The sequence below is a fragment of the Notolabrus celidotus genome, chromosome 19, assembly GCF_009762535.1.
Source record: "Notolabrus celidotus isolate fNotCel1 chromosome 19, fNotCel1.pri, whole genome shotgun sequence".
Classification (NCBI taxonomy): Eukaryota; Metazoa; Chordata; class Actinopteri; order Labriformes; family Labridae; genus Notolabrus; species Notolabrus celidotus.
Window position 1 is genome coordinate 7463234 of NC_048290.1, and position 15547 is coordinate 7478780.

At 37.9% G+C, this 15547-nt stretch overlaps 1 protein-coding gene across 15 annotated transcripts in view; it reads left to right on the plus strand.

Annotated features, from left to right (window-relative positions):
- lamc3 (laminin, gamma 3) overlaps nt 1–15547 on the plus strand; it is a 219942-nt gene that overhangs the window by 116243 nt on the left and 88152 nt on the right. The gene's annotated exons all lie outside the window — the stretch shown is intronic.

Genomic DNA, 15547 nt, shown 5'->3' on the forward strand with positions numbered 1-15547 from the left:
CAGAATCAGAATAAGCTGAAACTTTAATCTGATTGAGATGGTTTGGATCAACATCCATGGAAACATTAAATCCGATTGTGTCTTCCTGGTTGAGGTAGAATTATTCTGACTGTGCATCCTCCAGCACTCTCCTGGTACAGACCCACTGCAACTTGACTCCACCAAGCTTTATCAGTTGCTGTCTTGAATATGGGAGTCTTAAAAGCTTCAATAAAGGCAAGATTATTCCCCAAAGATGATGATAAAGACATAGTGAAAGAGAGAATTGGCATCCATTCCAAAGGTGTAACATTTTGCAGTATTTGTGTTGTTAGTAACCTTAAAATAGAAGTAAAATGTGATCAGAGCAGTGTGAATCTAATAACAGTAAGTGACTGGACTGATAGTTATACAACCAAAATATCAAAGATAATGGTACATTACATAACAGAATAATTTGAATGATATTACTGTCTTATATTAATAGATGCATTAGTGTGTCAGTGACTTTTTTAACCAATGCAGATTCTCCCATCCTCCTCCTACCTTTACAATATCAGTCAGGCTCATAATCATAATGGTATCTGCACATATTCAATACCCTTGCAAAAACAACATAACCCTTTAATTCATTTTCTTTAACATGTATGTTGTAAAACTCAGGTTAGGATATTTAATGTTATTTTTGTGAATAGAAATCTCATATGTATGAAAATATTTATTGTAATGTAATATAGGTAGTAAGCGGTTTAGTGGTATGATTGAACACTTGCAAGGAACTCTCCATATCACAATCTCATTAAAGGCTGAGCACCCCCGATGGTCCTGAAATTGCCCTCGACATTAAATCTGGTCTCACTCTCTCTGCTCTGAGTCTGCATCAGGGTCTGTTATCATCATTTCATGTATTTTAAGGGCTCATTTAGGTGAATGAGGCTCCATGTACATAAGCATTTGAAGCAGGAAAGTGACAATATTATTTTGGGTTGAGAAATTATTAACATGTCTTCAAGAGTTAACATTGACAGCCCTGGATGAAACCTAAAAGTATCTTAGAATGTGTTTTAATTCAATTTTATTTTCATCAAAATGTGTTTTCACTGTTTAAAAATGAATGTTTTTTTTTCCTTTGCTTTGTCTGGATCACAAAAACTCCACACAGAGTACACATCCTTTTATTTTGACCACATCTATTACAACCCAAAGGCGAAGCAATGTCAAAATAGTCCCTTCCACTTGCTAGTTACGGGAGAGGAGTCTTCATGCTAACAAATCCAGCCGGAGCTGTCAGAGGTCTGGGGTGTGAAAAATCTGTAAGCTTGAGGTGGCAGAGACTCCTAGTTATACCTGGTATCACATTTGGAGGGGCAGCAGCAGCTCCATTTGCAGTGTGAGACAGCTCCGACTGCATGTAATTTCAGACTGCTCCTAAAAAAAGGCGGAGGGGATGAGCTGCATTTTCAGAATATATAAAGCCAGCCTGATCGAAAAGAGGGAACATGAGTTTGAGAACTGAGAGAAAAAGCAAAAGGGAAAGTTGTGTGTGGCACTATTTCGGGGTATGCATTAGTTAGATGAGCTACAATGCATTTGCTTTGTGTGTTTATTTTGATTGTTTATGTTTTTATGTGTTTGCTTTTTACTTTGCTCATGCAGTTGGTGATAACAGGGTTTATATTGTGGGTCTTTAGATTGAATTTTCTGTCAGAATGAATTAATAAAACACAAAAATGTGTCATTATATTTAGTAATAGAACACAAGTTTAAAATTTTAGGAAAGGATAATCAACTAATTAAGTCTCATAGAATAAGCCAAACTATCAACTATGGAGCTTTAATGAATGATTGATAATTGCATCTGAATTACCATATCAATCAATAGCTAGCAAAGGTTAAATAACCTATCAGCTCTTGAATAGAGTAGATTGTTGATATGCATTCTTATGCAACAATTAGAAAGACTATAGCCGCATGTATTAAAATCATTCATTGCATATTAAAGGGTTGAACACATGATTTAAAAATGGACAACACAGGAAAAATACACAATGTAGTCATGGGACATATAAGACTCAATTCTTCATTTGAATGATGAAGTTAAGTCACCTTCAACTCAGTCCAGATAAAGCATCTTGTTTTCAGATGTTATAAGTTAAGTATATGTTTTACAGACTGAGTTCCATGTAGGATTAAAGATAGCTGCAAGTGCAGCATGTCACATTTTCTTACCAAGGTTTATGAAATAAGATATTGCTCCTAAGATAAATCATTAGGTGTAGTGAGGTAGAAGGCTGATAACTGATACTGGATGGCTGTTATCTGCAGGTCCTCAGGTTGCACTGCATTTAAGACAGGAATGAGTCTGTAGTGGAAATCCCTGCATGGGCTCAAAATCAAATCCAAAAAACATTGTATGTGAACACAGTTTGTACCATGCAAAAACTGTACCAAGATGTAAAACATTAACATGACCGAGTCCATTTAAGATGGACTTTGGCGTAGTGGAAAACTGCCCTGTCGTCTGACAAATCAAAATTTAACATTCTTTTTGGAAATCATGGATGCAGCATCCTCCTCTTGTTATCAGCGCAGAGTTCAAAAGCCAGCATCCCTGATGGTATGGTGATGAACAAGTGCCCATGGCATGGCTACTTTGCACATCTTGGAAGGCACCATTGATGCTGAACAATAGAGGTTTTGGAGCTGCATATGATGTCATCCAGACAATGGCTTTTGTCACAAAAGACCTTGCATAATACAACAAAAAGATGCAACATGACAACATTTTAAATTCAAAACTCCAGAAACTGGTCACCTTGGTTCCAAACTTTTACACAACACTGTGAAAAGAACAGGTGATGCAATTAAATGGTAAACATGCCCCCATCCATACTATTTTGAAAGGTGTGGATGGCATCATAAAACCATGACATTTTTCCATTTAACATGTTGGCATGTTGACTTTGCCCTATTTTCAATGAAAGATGGTGTTTAAATGATTTGCAGACCATTAAATTCTGTTTATATCAACATTTTATATATAGTGTACCTACTCTTATAGAATTGGGGTTACAATAAAGAGTTGTAATAGTTCTATTCAGTTAATTTTAGCAACATTAACTGACAACAAATGACAACAAAGCCTGACAGCGATATGGTTATGTATATGATGCAGCCATGCAAATAAGATGTGGCATCTAATTCACAGACACATCACAACATCCACTCCAATAATAGAGGCACAAAAACAAACACTTTGAAGGTGCTGGTGAGTCAAACTGTGTGCAATGCAATTATGTTGACTCTTTGCACCGGCTGTCATCAGTGCTGATAGAAGCAGACAGTTTCCATTGAAAAAAATGTCAGGTGTCTCTGTGGATGTGGTGCAATATTTTAGGGAATGATCTTTTTTCCATTAAAATAAAGTATGATATACTCCTGACCTTTTGTGGCTTAGAAAACCATTAACCCCAAACATACGACAATAATTAAGATAAAACCAGAACTTTACAAATAAACACAAACTGACATCTATTTGATGAACTACTTAATTTCTGCTTAGGTGTCATTTTCTCATGAACTCTCCAGCTATAAATCCCATTTAACTTGCTCTTCTGCCACTGCATGCTGTAAATCAGTGAGGATTTAAACTTTAGCATGAATTTTTTCTCCCCTCTTAATTTCAGTAGCTAACATGCAGCCTCATATCACACACAGAGAGATGATAAATCCAACAGAACACTCTGAATGTAAAATATGTCCATCTCAAGTGTGTGTGTTTATGTATATGACAGGAATCAAGCTTCATATTCTTTTAAAGATTCTGTACATCTGCATGAGAAAAACACTTCATTGTGCTGTGCATGACAAGCTACGTGAACCAGAATGAGTGACATAGCAACAATAGCAACAAAACATTCACTATGTTAGATTAACCCTACAGCTGACCCTTACTGGAGAGTTACTGTATAATGCATTTGTCAATTATGCATACAAGAGTAGTCCTCCCACACACAGTGATCCCAAAACCAACCTGCTTTAAAGATACAGCTCAATAAAATCCTTATGATAAATACTAACTAACAGCTACATTTTATACCATATCTGTTTTCCCAGTCGGTTTCTTGAAATGTAGTTCAGTGTTCATGCACATAGTAAGCACCTTAAAATTATCTAGAATTAGTTTTGAGAAGGGGCGGCTGTGGCTCAGTGGGTAGAGTTGGTCATCTATCAATCGGAAGGTTGGCGGTCCGATCTCAGCTCCTGCGGTCACATGCCGAAGTGTCCTTGAGCAAGACACTGAACCCCAAATTGCTCCCGCTGTTGTTCAGCGTTGTGTGAATGTGTACGAATGGGATTAACTAATACTGATGGTCCCTTACTATAGCAGCCTCTACCATCAGTGAGTGAATGGGTATGAATGGGTGAATGCGACAAGTAGTGTGTAAAAGCACTTTGAGTAGTCAGAAAGACTAGAAAAGCGCTTTATAAGTCCATTTACCATTTACCATTTTACCATTTGATCCAGAGTCAAAATGTTGCCTTGTAAGATTCTGTAAACTTAACTTTTCAAAGTTTTAGATTCTACATTGTTGTTAAAGGATGTTTGTTACAAAAATTGTTGTGCGGGTTGGAGCATGCACCCAACCTGGAGGGGTGAAGCAACAGTGCCTTTTCTGCAGCTTCGACTATGCACCCATTGGTGGTGCTATCACCATGACCCGGGCTTATATCTAGATCTGTTTAGGCTGATACTGTCACCATAGATGTGAAATTTTGGGCAGATAGAGCCCTACCCATGAGGTGTAGTACTGGCTTTTACCAGTAGGTGGCATCATGATTACGACCAAAATATGTATATGTATTGTAGATCTGTTCAGACTGTGACTGTCATGTCACCTGTCAAATTTGAAGCAGATCAAACATTGTATGCAAGAGTCAGTACTTCCTCTTTCCACATGGTGGAGCTATGGCTATTGGCATGTGGTGTATTCAGGGGTAGACCACAGTCTGAGGCTCTGTTTACACTGAAACAATTTCAATAGAAAACAGTCAAGAATCTCAGTTCTTTGGCCAATCATTTACATGGAAACAACGTTACTTGTAACTTATAGTTACTTCAGGCTGATTTATACGTCTGCATCAAATCGATGGCGTAGTCTACGCCAGAGGTCTGTGTAGCTCCAGTACCTACGCAGAGGCCTATGCACATAGCTGACATGCACCTCCTCCAAAATGTAACTACCCGTAGAATCAATGTGGAACGCAAGCCCTGTGATTGGTCCGCTTGGCAGACCAATTAGCCTTTAGGGTTTCCAAACTTTTCATCTAGTGACCCCCATAGTAGCGCTGCTGGAGACTGGCAAACCCCACTGGCCCATCAGGAAGGTAAAATGTTTCTCACTGCCGTAGGAATACACTTAAAGGCTAATTCAAAAACTGACTGCGCTGACCCAAACCTCTTTTTTTTCCGACTTTGCTGGCTAAAACATATAATTAGAGTATGGTCTGGACCTGCTCTCTCTAATAAGTGTCTTAATTAAGTATTCTAATAACCACTGATTAACAGATCATATGGTCACATTTTGTCAGAATGAATGTTAGCGTAGGGTTGTTGGTCGATAAAAAAGAAATACTCATCTGCAGATAAAGGAGCATCTTCTGCAGTCTCAAATGTGTTTGTCCTCCTCATCATAAAACCTCAATCTTTGTAATGATAATAATCCAAAGACATTTACCTGGCAGACTGCTTCAGATTCAAAACTCTGTGTGATTATTACAGCTATCTCTGCTGTTGTCGTTGTTTGAATAGCAGCAGCAGGTGGTAAATGGAAGCATTGGGGAGGAAATTTATGTGAGTGTTTCACTGTTTTGTGAAAATATCTGGAGTGTCCAAGTTGTTTATGAAAACCTGATATTGGATTTTCTGTTTTTTTTTTCTTGGCTTTCTGTCTGCTCTTTGCGCTTCAGATACGTGTAAAGAAATATACAAAAGGTTGTGCAGGCGCTCTTTGTTAAGTTATGTGTGTGAGAGTGAAAACTGTTTGAATCTTAGGTGCAATGGGATGTCATTTTCATCAACACTCTTCCCCTCTGAGGCTGAAATCATTTATAGCTCCAGCAGGTTGCGCAGGTCTTCATAATTTCCCTTGTTTGTTTGATGTTGGCTTGGGCTTAGCCTGAGGCTGTTCCAGCAGGTGGACTCTTTGAATCCCTTTTTCTCACGCCTTTAAGGTTGAAGGCTGCAGTTGTAGCTGGGAGACTGTGATCATGTCTTTTATACCAATAATATAAAACTGTAGATTTAGGTACTTGTCACCTTGTAAACCCTCCTGGAACTACTACTCCTGTGAAAAATGAAGAATTTAAGAAGCAAATATCTATTTAATCTCCTCTTGGGCTGTTTCTTCTCTTGTGTTTACCGTCTGCTCTTGTGTAATAGATAGCAATTTAAAGCAATAAAAAAGATCAACAGTGAACCCCAAACACTTCTGCTTCAAACAGACATAGTGTTGAGCATTATAGGGCACAGCAGGCACATTGAAAACCTGCCTTTATGATAAATAAGACTTGCATTTATTGAAGCAATCTCAAGAGCACACTAAGTTGCTGGCCATCATTTTACAGTGAAATATAAAAGAAAAAACTTATTGTTGTTGTCGGTCAGAAACCTCAATATTTTATTTATTTTAACCAATGCTATTGATCTCCTTTTAAACGTGTTTTAAATCTGACAGATACAAATTTAATTTAAAAAGCCTGTGGTTCAATCATGCAGTGTTCAGATATGTGTAAAACATAGTTATTTTATTACTTCCTTATAGGGGTTTTGCACATACGAGGTTTCTGCCTGACAGTGACGATGTTATCTATAAATAAACTACAGACACATTCATAAAAAAAACTATTACTTTGAACAATCTCTTTTTACAAAGAGCTGGAAGGAACAGGTGAGAATAAAACTACCACAATTACATGATGACCTACTTACAGTATTATAAAGTCAGTGTTGAGGTGGTGATACACTAGAAAAAATCAACTTGCAGTTGGGCGAAATGTTATTGCATTGTAATAATGTATCAAATATGTTCTTTTTTTTTTTCAAAAAATAAAGCTAGAGCCAGAAACAACTGGCTTGAATTTGTGTTTTTTATTTACCCAGTACCTTTTTACTCCAGACCACACTCCCGAAGGGTTACATGATGCAGAAATGTCTTGTGAGAAATGGAAACTGTAGCAGAGAAGTTTCACAAAGTTACCACCACAGATACTGAGAAAATTACCTCCGGGTGTCCCAAATCATATTTATTTATTTATTATTTATTTACCTTTATTTAGAGAGGTGAAAAGTACAGGAGCCCTCCTTAAACAAACAACATCAGGATACAAAGATAAAGTTAGTATGTATGACATTCCTGCTCTGTTGTCTGCTGCACATGATCTTAGTTGATCCCTCCTCTTACATGTGCATGAGTGAAACCAAACATGTGCTACTTGTGTGACTAAAAGCAGGCAAAAGTCAACTCATAATACGTAAGACACTGTAAATGCAGGATTCAGTAATTAAGATGCAAGGGACACCGCACCTTTTGTATTATCTTGTACTTGGGGAAGTGTTCCAATGTGATGCACTTCCCACACAAAGCAATCAGTCTGCATTGCGTATAAGGTACCACAGTAGCTGTGTCCCAACTCCAAGGACCCAGACGTTAAAGGATCCAGCCTTTGTAACCTGTCAAGTATCAACTCAGGCTGAACTGAAATGAGACAGACTGATCTATAGATCCCTGACCTAGCAAAAGGCAGATAGCTGGCAAACTAGCTGAAGTAGCTAGCATCACATAACTTTGTCATCATCGCCATCTTTTTAGAGATAATTTGAAGTGTCAAAAATTTGTATCACTAACAATTCCATTGAGTTGAAAAATAAATACTCATATTTAACATTGTATTATTCCATCTCGTTTGAACCTATGGGGAAAGAAGTAGACACATTTGTCAGCCACATTTAAAGGAGCCTTCAAAATAGGATTTACTTTAATGCGCCGCCATGAAGCAAGTGGTTTTCAAATGCACCCTATGAAGGCTGCAGTCCCCTAATTTGGATGCAGCTAGTATGCACTCCAAAAAAGGACAGGTCAACGTGCACCAAAACTCTGATTATTGAGCCTAGATAACATTCAAAACATTAGAATAAAGAACAACAGTATCAGTCTTAAATGCCTTAAAATGAACAGGTAGATTTCCAGCTTCAATCTGTGGATTTTCTTTTTGAGATTTTTGAGCTTAAAGTAGTTTAAGGTAAACCCGACTCTTCATTTCACCTCCTTGAAAACAGAGAAAAAAAGAGTTGAGTTTATTGAGCAGCATCTTCACAAAGAAGCATTAACTGACCATATTTTATGTCATTACTGAGTTTGAAATTAAAATGACATTTTTACATGACTTCCCCTCCAGTCCAATCAACACTGCCTTTCCTTCTTAGCATGTGTTTTGAGCAGTGTGTCATAAATCTAAAATCCACTGCTTCCCTTTTAAAAATGTAAAATGGCACCTGCCGACATCATTCCACTTCATTTGCTGCTGAGTCCTTTCCGCCTCAGCTATCACATGTCTGCATCCACGTGAACTGCATCACAATTTGCGCTCCATGTTGTGAAGTCTTTATAAACTCAACTGACCACAAGAAGGTGCGCTGTCAGGGATGACGGCTCTGTTTATTGAGGACGATCAATGATACGTGTTAATGGACTGCCCCAGTACCGCAGCAGACAAAAGGCTTTGCAATTTCCCTCCTGTTCACCAATTCATCATAGTGCCACCAGTTCTTTGATAATTGGACAACCAACTGCATGTTGAGTCACACAGCTTCCCTGTTTTATTCGTTTGTGTGAACATTAAAGGTGCTTCTGAATGAAATAGCTAATGTTGACTTGGAGCCTTCTCTTTAATAAACAGGCTCAACTGTAAGATGGTCAGTTTTTTTAAAGCACTTGTGAATAATCATATTTTTATATCTGCAGCTAAACATTGTCACTGTAAAGTCTCAATTCTGTGAAATTCTAGCGAAACAAGTTTGAATCTTTCAAAGTTTTTTAAACTATTGTGCTGAACATAAGCCCAACCCATCATCCAATGATGCATCAAGGTGAGAAGGAAGTCATAGTATTCACATATTAAGTGTTAGAAGTCATTGTATAATTTAAATCGCAATAAGATGTGCACAGACTTCCCTGTTCCATTTGGATAAATGCATTAACAGTATAGTAAACAAAGATGGATGTCATGGCTTTGACTCCTCGTACAAAAGTGAAGCCAAAATACCTCCACTAGCTGGTTGCAGTAAGTTCATTTAAGGGTGCAAAGCTATTTTTTCCCATATTTTAATCCTCATGCTAAGCTAAGCTAACTGACCCTTGATGCTAGCTTTGGAGTTGCACAAACATAATCTTTTCGTGTGGCTGTTGCTTACATGTATGTCTTTTTGTGAAGTTAAAGGCCAAAAAACATTATTGGTTTGCACATTTAAAGATGGATGACTGATTTTGTTTGAATCCCCCTCTCTTTTTTAGCGCAATCAGATCTAAGATAGTAGCCTAAAAAAATATTTGATGCTAATTTAACAATCAAAGAACTTCTGCAAAATGTTGTTGGACAATTGGGTTAGTTTTGTTTGTACTTTGTTGCTTTGGTAAAAAAAAAAAAAAAACACATCTTAGAGGCACGTCTTTGTTGTGGTCATTTTGGCGCCCCCTATGGACAAAGTCATACATCTCATTACTGTGCTGATTTCGTCTTGTACATGCAGGGTGGCTGCTTTAACAAACAAATAATCAAATAATTATCAAATGTATTACTGATCAAGTTGCAGTGTTGTTAGTTCTTTCCAAGGGTGTTGCAGGGGATTTTGGGGACCTCTGATAGTCTCGTCTGATACATTAATGATAGCAATATAAAGAGAATCTTGTCACTGGTGTTCTTGTTTGTTATTGCACATAAAGAGGCATCAGTTTTAATTTCACTATGTTTAATAACCAGCCACAAACTCCTCACAGGAGCTTTAACCGGGGCACAAAGGGACCTGCTGAAATAACGTGTGGGTTAGGTAGAGGTCTAATTTGTCTCACACTGAAGGTCGTACAGATACATTCAGGATGATCCCTCATAGGCTGCTTTCTTATCGGCTGCTGCTGTTCTCCTCTCTTGGCTAGTCCGACATCTCATCTGTCCAACAAATTAGATGTAAAAAAGAGAAATTACAATGCCTTCAGGGATAGTGGGCGCTCTCTGCATTGCTTCTGCATCAGTACCAAGAAATTATTCATATAAAGGGCATGAGACAATAGGATGGTGGATTGCATCACTGCTAAAGCGGCTGAGGTGAGATGGCCTCCCAAAACCATGCCTTGTGGCTAAAGACAGCTGATGTACCATTTCATTATTCATTTAGCAAATGTTGATGTAGCTTCTTAATCAATAAAATGATATTCTATTATAATGTGTGGACCAATGAACTTCTATTATTCATTATGCTTTTTGATGTCACCTGCAACACGTTAAAACATGCAGCACTGGCTGTCAATATCACTTGTCATTGATATCATGACACTTAACTAAGGCTCCATTATTGTATTGCTTCACTGATTTATTTTCCTTCTGTATTAAAGATGCTGTGTAATTAATTTCAGATAAATTTACAATGTAATCTTAAATCAAACACCTGATTTCACTCAGACCGATGCTAACAAGAAGAAACCACAAACTTTTTGATTATCTTTAGTGACACACCACAAACGATTTTTGCGTCTCCATGACTTAAATGTAATGATTAAAACAACAACAAAAATTTGGCATTAAGAGTGTATGTTTTGGCTTTGAAACCAAGAATACACTGTTACTGTCGTGTGTGCCGTTAGATTTGGCGCTGGGGAAATAGAGGAGCATGGCTGTCACTATGTGTCCAGCCTAATCCCTGTGAGACGGAGCCCCAAGGAGCAATATGAGGGTAGCGTCCATGCCTATATGGGCATGATATGCAAATTAAAGAGTCCTTGGAAGCCCCCAGTAGGAGGCTGACATGCTGCAGGAGGCTCAGAGTCACTGAGGGCACTGAGCCGTCCCTTCTACTTGCAAAGAATATTGCAGTAAGTTTTTCTGCAGTGCGGACATCTAGTTGTACAAAATCTGTCAGCATGAGGGCTGTTTTTGGTGTTTGGTTTCCTGATTTGATGACATTTGTAATCCTGAAATATCACATTTTTGACTTTTCATGCTAGACTGCTGTCCCAGGAAACACCATCCCCATTTCAGAAGGGAAACCCTATTGCTACCTATGCTATTGCTACCTATGCTATGTGATGCAATGCAGGTGTTTCACAGACTAAAGGCACATTTATGCTTCCTTTAGGCATGAAAATAGATACCTACTTGGTAAAACTATATAACCATAACTACCCTCATACTCCTGAACATACATTAGGTAAGGATGTAGTTTTAACAATGCATCCACTAGAGCAGGGGTTCTCCAAAGTGTGGGTCGGGAGTTGAAAAGGAGACGTGTCATTTTGGACATCCGTTCTCATTTTAGTCCATTTTTAAGTCTACGAGGACCTTTTTTGCTGCTTTGCTATGACTGCGGTTGCTGCTGATGCAATCACCCTTGGGTTTGACCAATCAACATTGAGGATCCTTTTGTGCATGGAAAGTTCTTACTCAGATAGGACCTCCAGAAGTAACTCTAAAAAGCTTTAAGGCATATAAGTGGAAGTTTAATCTAAGTTATTGCAGTGCAAACAAGAGAACAAAGGTCCTCCAAATGTTTTTAACATATCTGACTTCCAGTCCATTGTTTAAGTTTAAGAGAAAGTCATGTATTGCCCTGTAAACCAGTTTTGACTTTTTAAATATACATTACCCAAACTTGCTTCCAGACTTCCAGAAAAAACATATTTTGTTGATGTTTTTGAAAATATATTAATCAGAAATAATAATGTAATTAAGATGGTAACAGTGTGTATCCTAAAATGGGTATCTAACAATGTGGGAGGCCTGGTTTTTGAGGAGATTGATAATTTATAACAGGAAAAAGTGCACTATTGTTCCCACATAGAGGTTTGAGCGAGGTCTTCCTCCTTACTGCTCTGTGGCAGAGATGCTCAGTTTGTGTGGTGTCAGGACAGGGTTGAGGAAAGCACTGAGGAGAGGAGGTTGTTGTGGGCGGGCAGATCTAAATGTGGTCAAGATGGCCAGTAGAAAGCTGTGAAGAGGTCTTTGAGTTAAACCTGTTGAAAAACAGCTTTAAGTGATTTGCTCTGTCTCGGTCTGCCTCTGCCGCACTTTATGTGTACACTGTAACAATCTTCATCCCACGTAGACCATGAACTGTTCAGCTACACTCATTGTTCTCAGCAATATCTAGATGGAAAAACATGCTGCAGCATTTAACATGCCTATTACAGTGGGATTAATGGCATGATGGCTCTTCACTCAAATGGCTGACAAGGCCAATCTGGCATCCACATCAAAGGCTGGTTATGGATATTAAACTCTTCAAAAACACACATTAGAAAAACAGTCATTGTATGAAATAATTATAGTCACAATGACATTTTTTAGTGCAGAAAACCTATTACTGGAGAAAAACGCTATATATGAAGTATCTACTTGAAGCAGTATAATTTAAGTATAGGTAGATAATGGAACTTGCCAAGAAGTATGGTAAGGCAATTTTACTTTGTAGGATCATAAAAAACAAACACAATCATCCTCGCTCAAGTTCACACAAAAAGTATCTTGGCATCATTTTTGAAAGTGTCTAAATATGGACAACTCACCTCCTCTTCCCATTGTAAACAATGAAACCAAAATACATACGTGGTGATAATGAAATATTGCCGTGGAGATGCAATTTGAAGCCAAAACATGCAAAAGCAACCTAGATGGCAGTGCTGTGGAATTGAAGTTGCACTCCCTGTGCTAATTAGAGTACACATTAAGCTCATTGATCCCTCAGGTTGGGACAGTTCACAGCAGAAAAGACACTTTATTTTACCTTTATTTTAATTTTCTAGTTTGACCTATGTCCCATCTGTTAACATGGAGGAGGCGGGCCTGACCTACCTATACTACAAAACGTCACCAGGAGAGCTCTAAATGCTTTGGCTTCACTTTTGGGGACCTGTCATGTCCTACATTTTTAATACAGTGATCTAATGATAGGCACAAAGTTACATAAGTTGATAAAAATTGTGATTTCCAAACCTTTTTAAAAGTATCAAACTTTTTGGGAAACAAAGGCACAGTTAGTCCTTGTCATGGTTGATTAAAGAATGAATTCCTCTTTCCAGGACTGCAATGAGGCAAATAAAAACAGACAGCTTTGTGTTATGTTCATGAAAGAATGCATCCATGATAGAGAAAAACAATAATAAAACAGTTAATACTTGTTACAAAAATGTTCTACAGAATAACAGTAAACATCTTGCATGCTATCCATTGAAAGATGTTGCAAGAGTCGACTTAAATTTGTACCTCTAAAGAAAGGTTGTTGTTGACAGTACTGTCAACTGGCTATCAGCTACCTGTCTCACCAGACGTGGCAGCACCATAAAGACAGAGAGCATCCAAGCTGACAAGTGGAGCCGGCTGGTCCTATTTATGCCCCGGTTGCCCACCAGTACCAGTCACAGCTGAGTCATGCCACAGTGACTTTGTACGTGGTGTGTCAGTATTTGTCAGAATATGTTTCCCCGCAAGCAGAAGAAATGCAGATGTGACAACTCAGCACTTGCCACGAGGAGGCATGCTGTGTTGAAAAGCTGCTTTTAGTCTACAAAAGCTACTGGTTCCTACATTAGGTAACTTTTATTGTCATCAAATAATCATTAGAATATAAAAGTGGAAGATTAAAGTTGAACCAAGTAATAATTTTAATAACAGTTGGTTTAATTCTCATGTGCAGTGTAAAAGGAGTGGTTCATATCCCACAACAGAAACTCATCAGCTGACCCTACAGTTATTTTCAGACCCACAAATCATTAGCATCTTTGAGCTAATTGTTTTGGTTTTCTCGCCACATCTCTAATGTTATTGTTGACTCTAACTGTTCTCAAAAGGGTCATTTTTTTAGAAGAAAAAGTCAGCATTTACTAAAAACAAACTTACAAAACATTGTGCTCAGTTTGTGACAAGTTCTTGGACCGTTCTGTCCACTGAACACAGGACAAATTATACTAGGCCTTAAGCTAAACAAGCTAACCACAAAAGACTCAACATAATTATGTCAATTACAACACTGTCTGTAATATAAATTAAAATTGAAATTTTTGACATTGCATGCAGCAGCAAGTAACTTCTGGCCACCTTTTGTAACATCTCTTAGCCAAACTATTTCTCTCCAGCTGTCCTGTCAAGTGAAGACAAAAAATGCCCTAAATAGTAACTTTGAAAAAAAAAAGATTTTTATGGTATCGCATAACTGTAACATGTTCACCTAGCGTTACAACCACACATAGTTAGGAGTTGAAATCAAAGCCATAAAGTTGTTAAGCCATCAGCTCCTGTTGGTGTTAGTACTGTTAGCTAATACCAGACAATAACAACACACCAGTGATAGTTTGTACGCAAAAGCAACATGACGACATCTCCATTGATTGAATTTGCTCAGTACTATCATTGGGATTTATTTAATTACACAAACCATGACCAAGCTGCTAATAAACACTATTAAAAACACAGCTGTTTTAATGGTGATACTGGGAGCGGCTATCTTGGATTTTGGGCTCAGCATTTCTGGAGTTTCTGACTTCAGGGGGCATTCTGGGAGACACATCTAACTTGCATTTCCAGATTTCTGACTCAAATTGTGGTCACTGTAAGACATCCACTACATTTCACTGTTGAAGTTGTGTTAAGTCACTACTGAGATCATATAATTTCTTTATATGGCTGTTTCAAATTAAAGGTGTTTCAACAACATAACAACTGGGTCTTTAATTGTGAAGAATTTATCAGAAAGTAAATGCAGTGACCATCAAAAGAGCTTCAGCAGACCAATATTTAGCAGGGATTGTCAGTACAGTAGTAGTGTTAGTAGTAGAGGCAGCCCTCTTCTTTTAATAATCTAAGACTTAAGGCAAGCAAGCCATCAGTTGAAAACAAACCTGCAAGCAGGTTAACCCTTTGTAAAGACACAATACATGCAGTGTTGTTACCTGCTGACATCTAACTTAGAGAGGGAAGAACACATGTTTTATCACTCTACCACAATTCACTTTGAAGTCAAACACTAGTCTGCTTTGACACAAGGAGGAGGCGGTGTGCTTTGGTTAGCAAGTCTGACTCTGCTATGAAGTGTCTATAGTGTCAGAGCAGAACAGGGAGTCGACCAACAGACCAGGAAAACAAAAACATAACATAGATTTAACCAGTAATTTTGACCAGCTTGTAACTAATTAAAAATGAAAATGTTAATTCAAATCTTATTTTGAACGATATTGGTTTTTCCAAGGCTGTGAACCCTCATTTCCTAAAAAATAATTGATGCATGTAAACTAAATTAGAGCCAGAT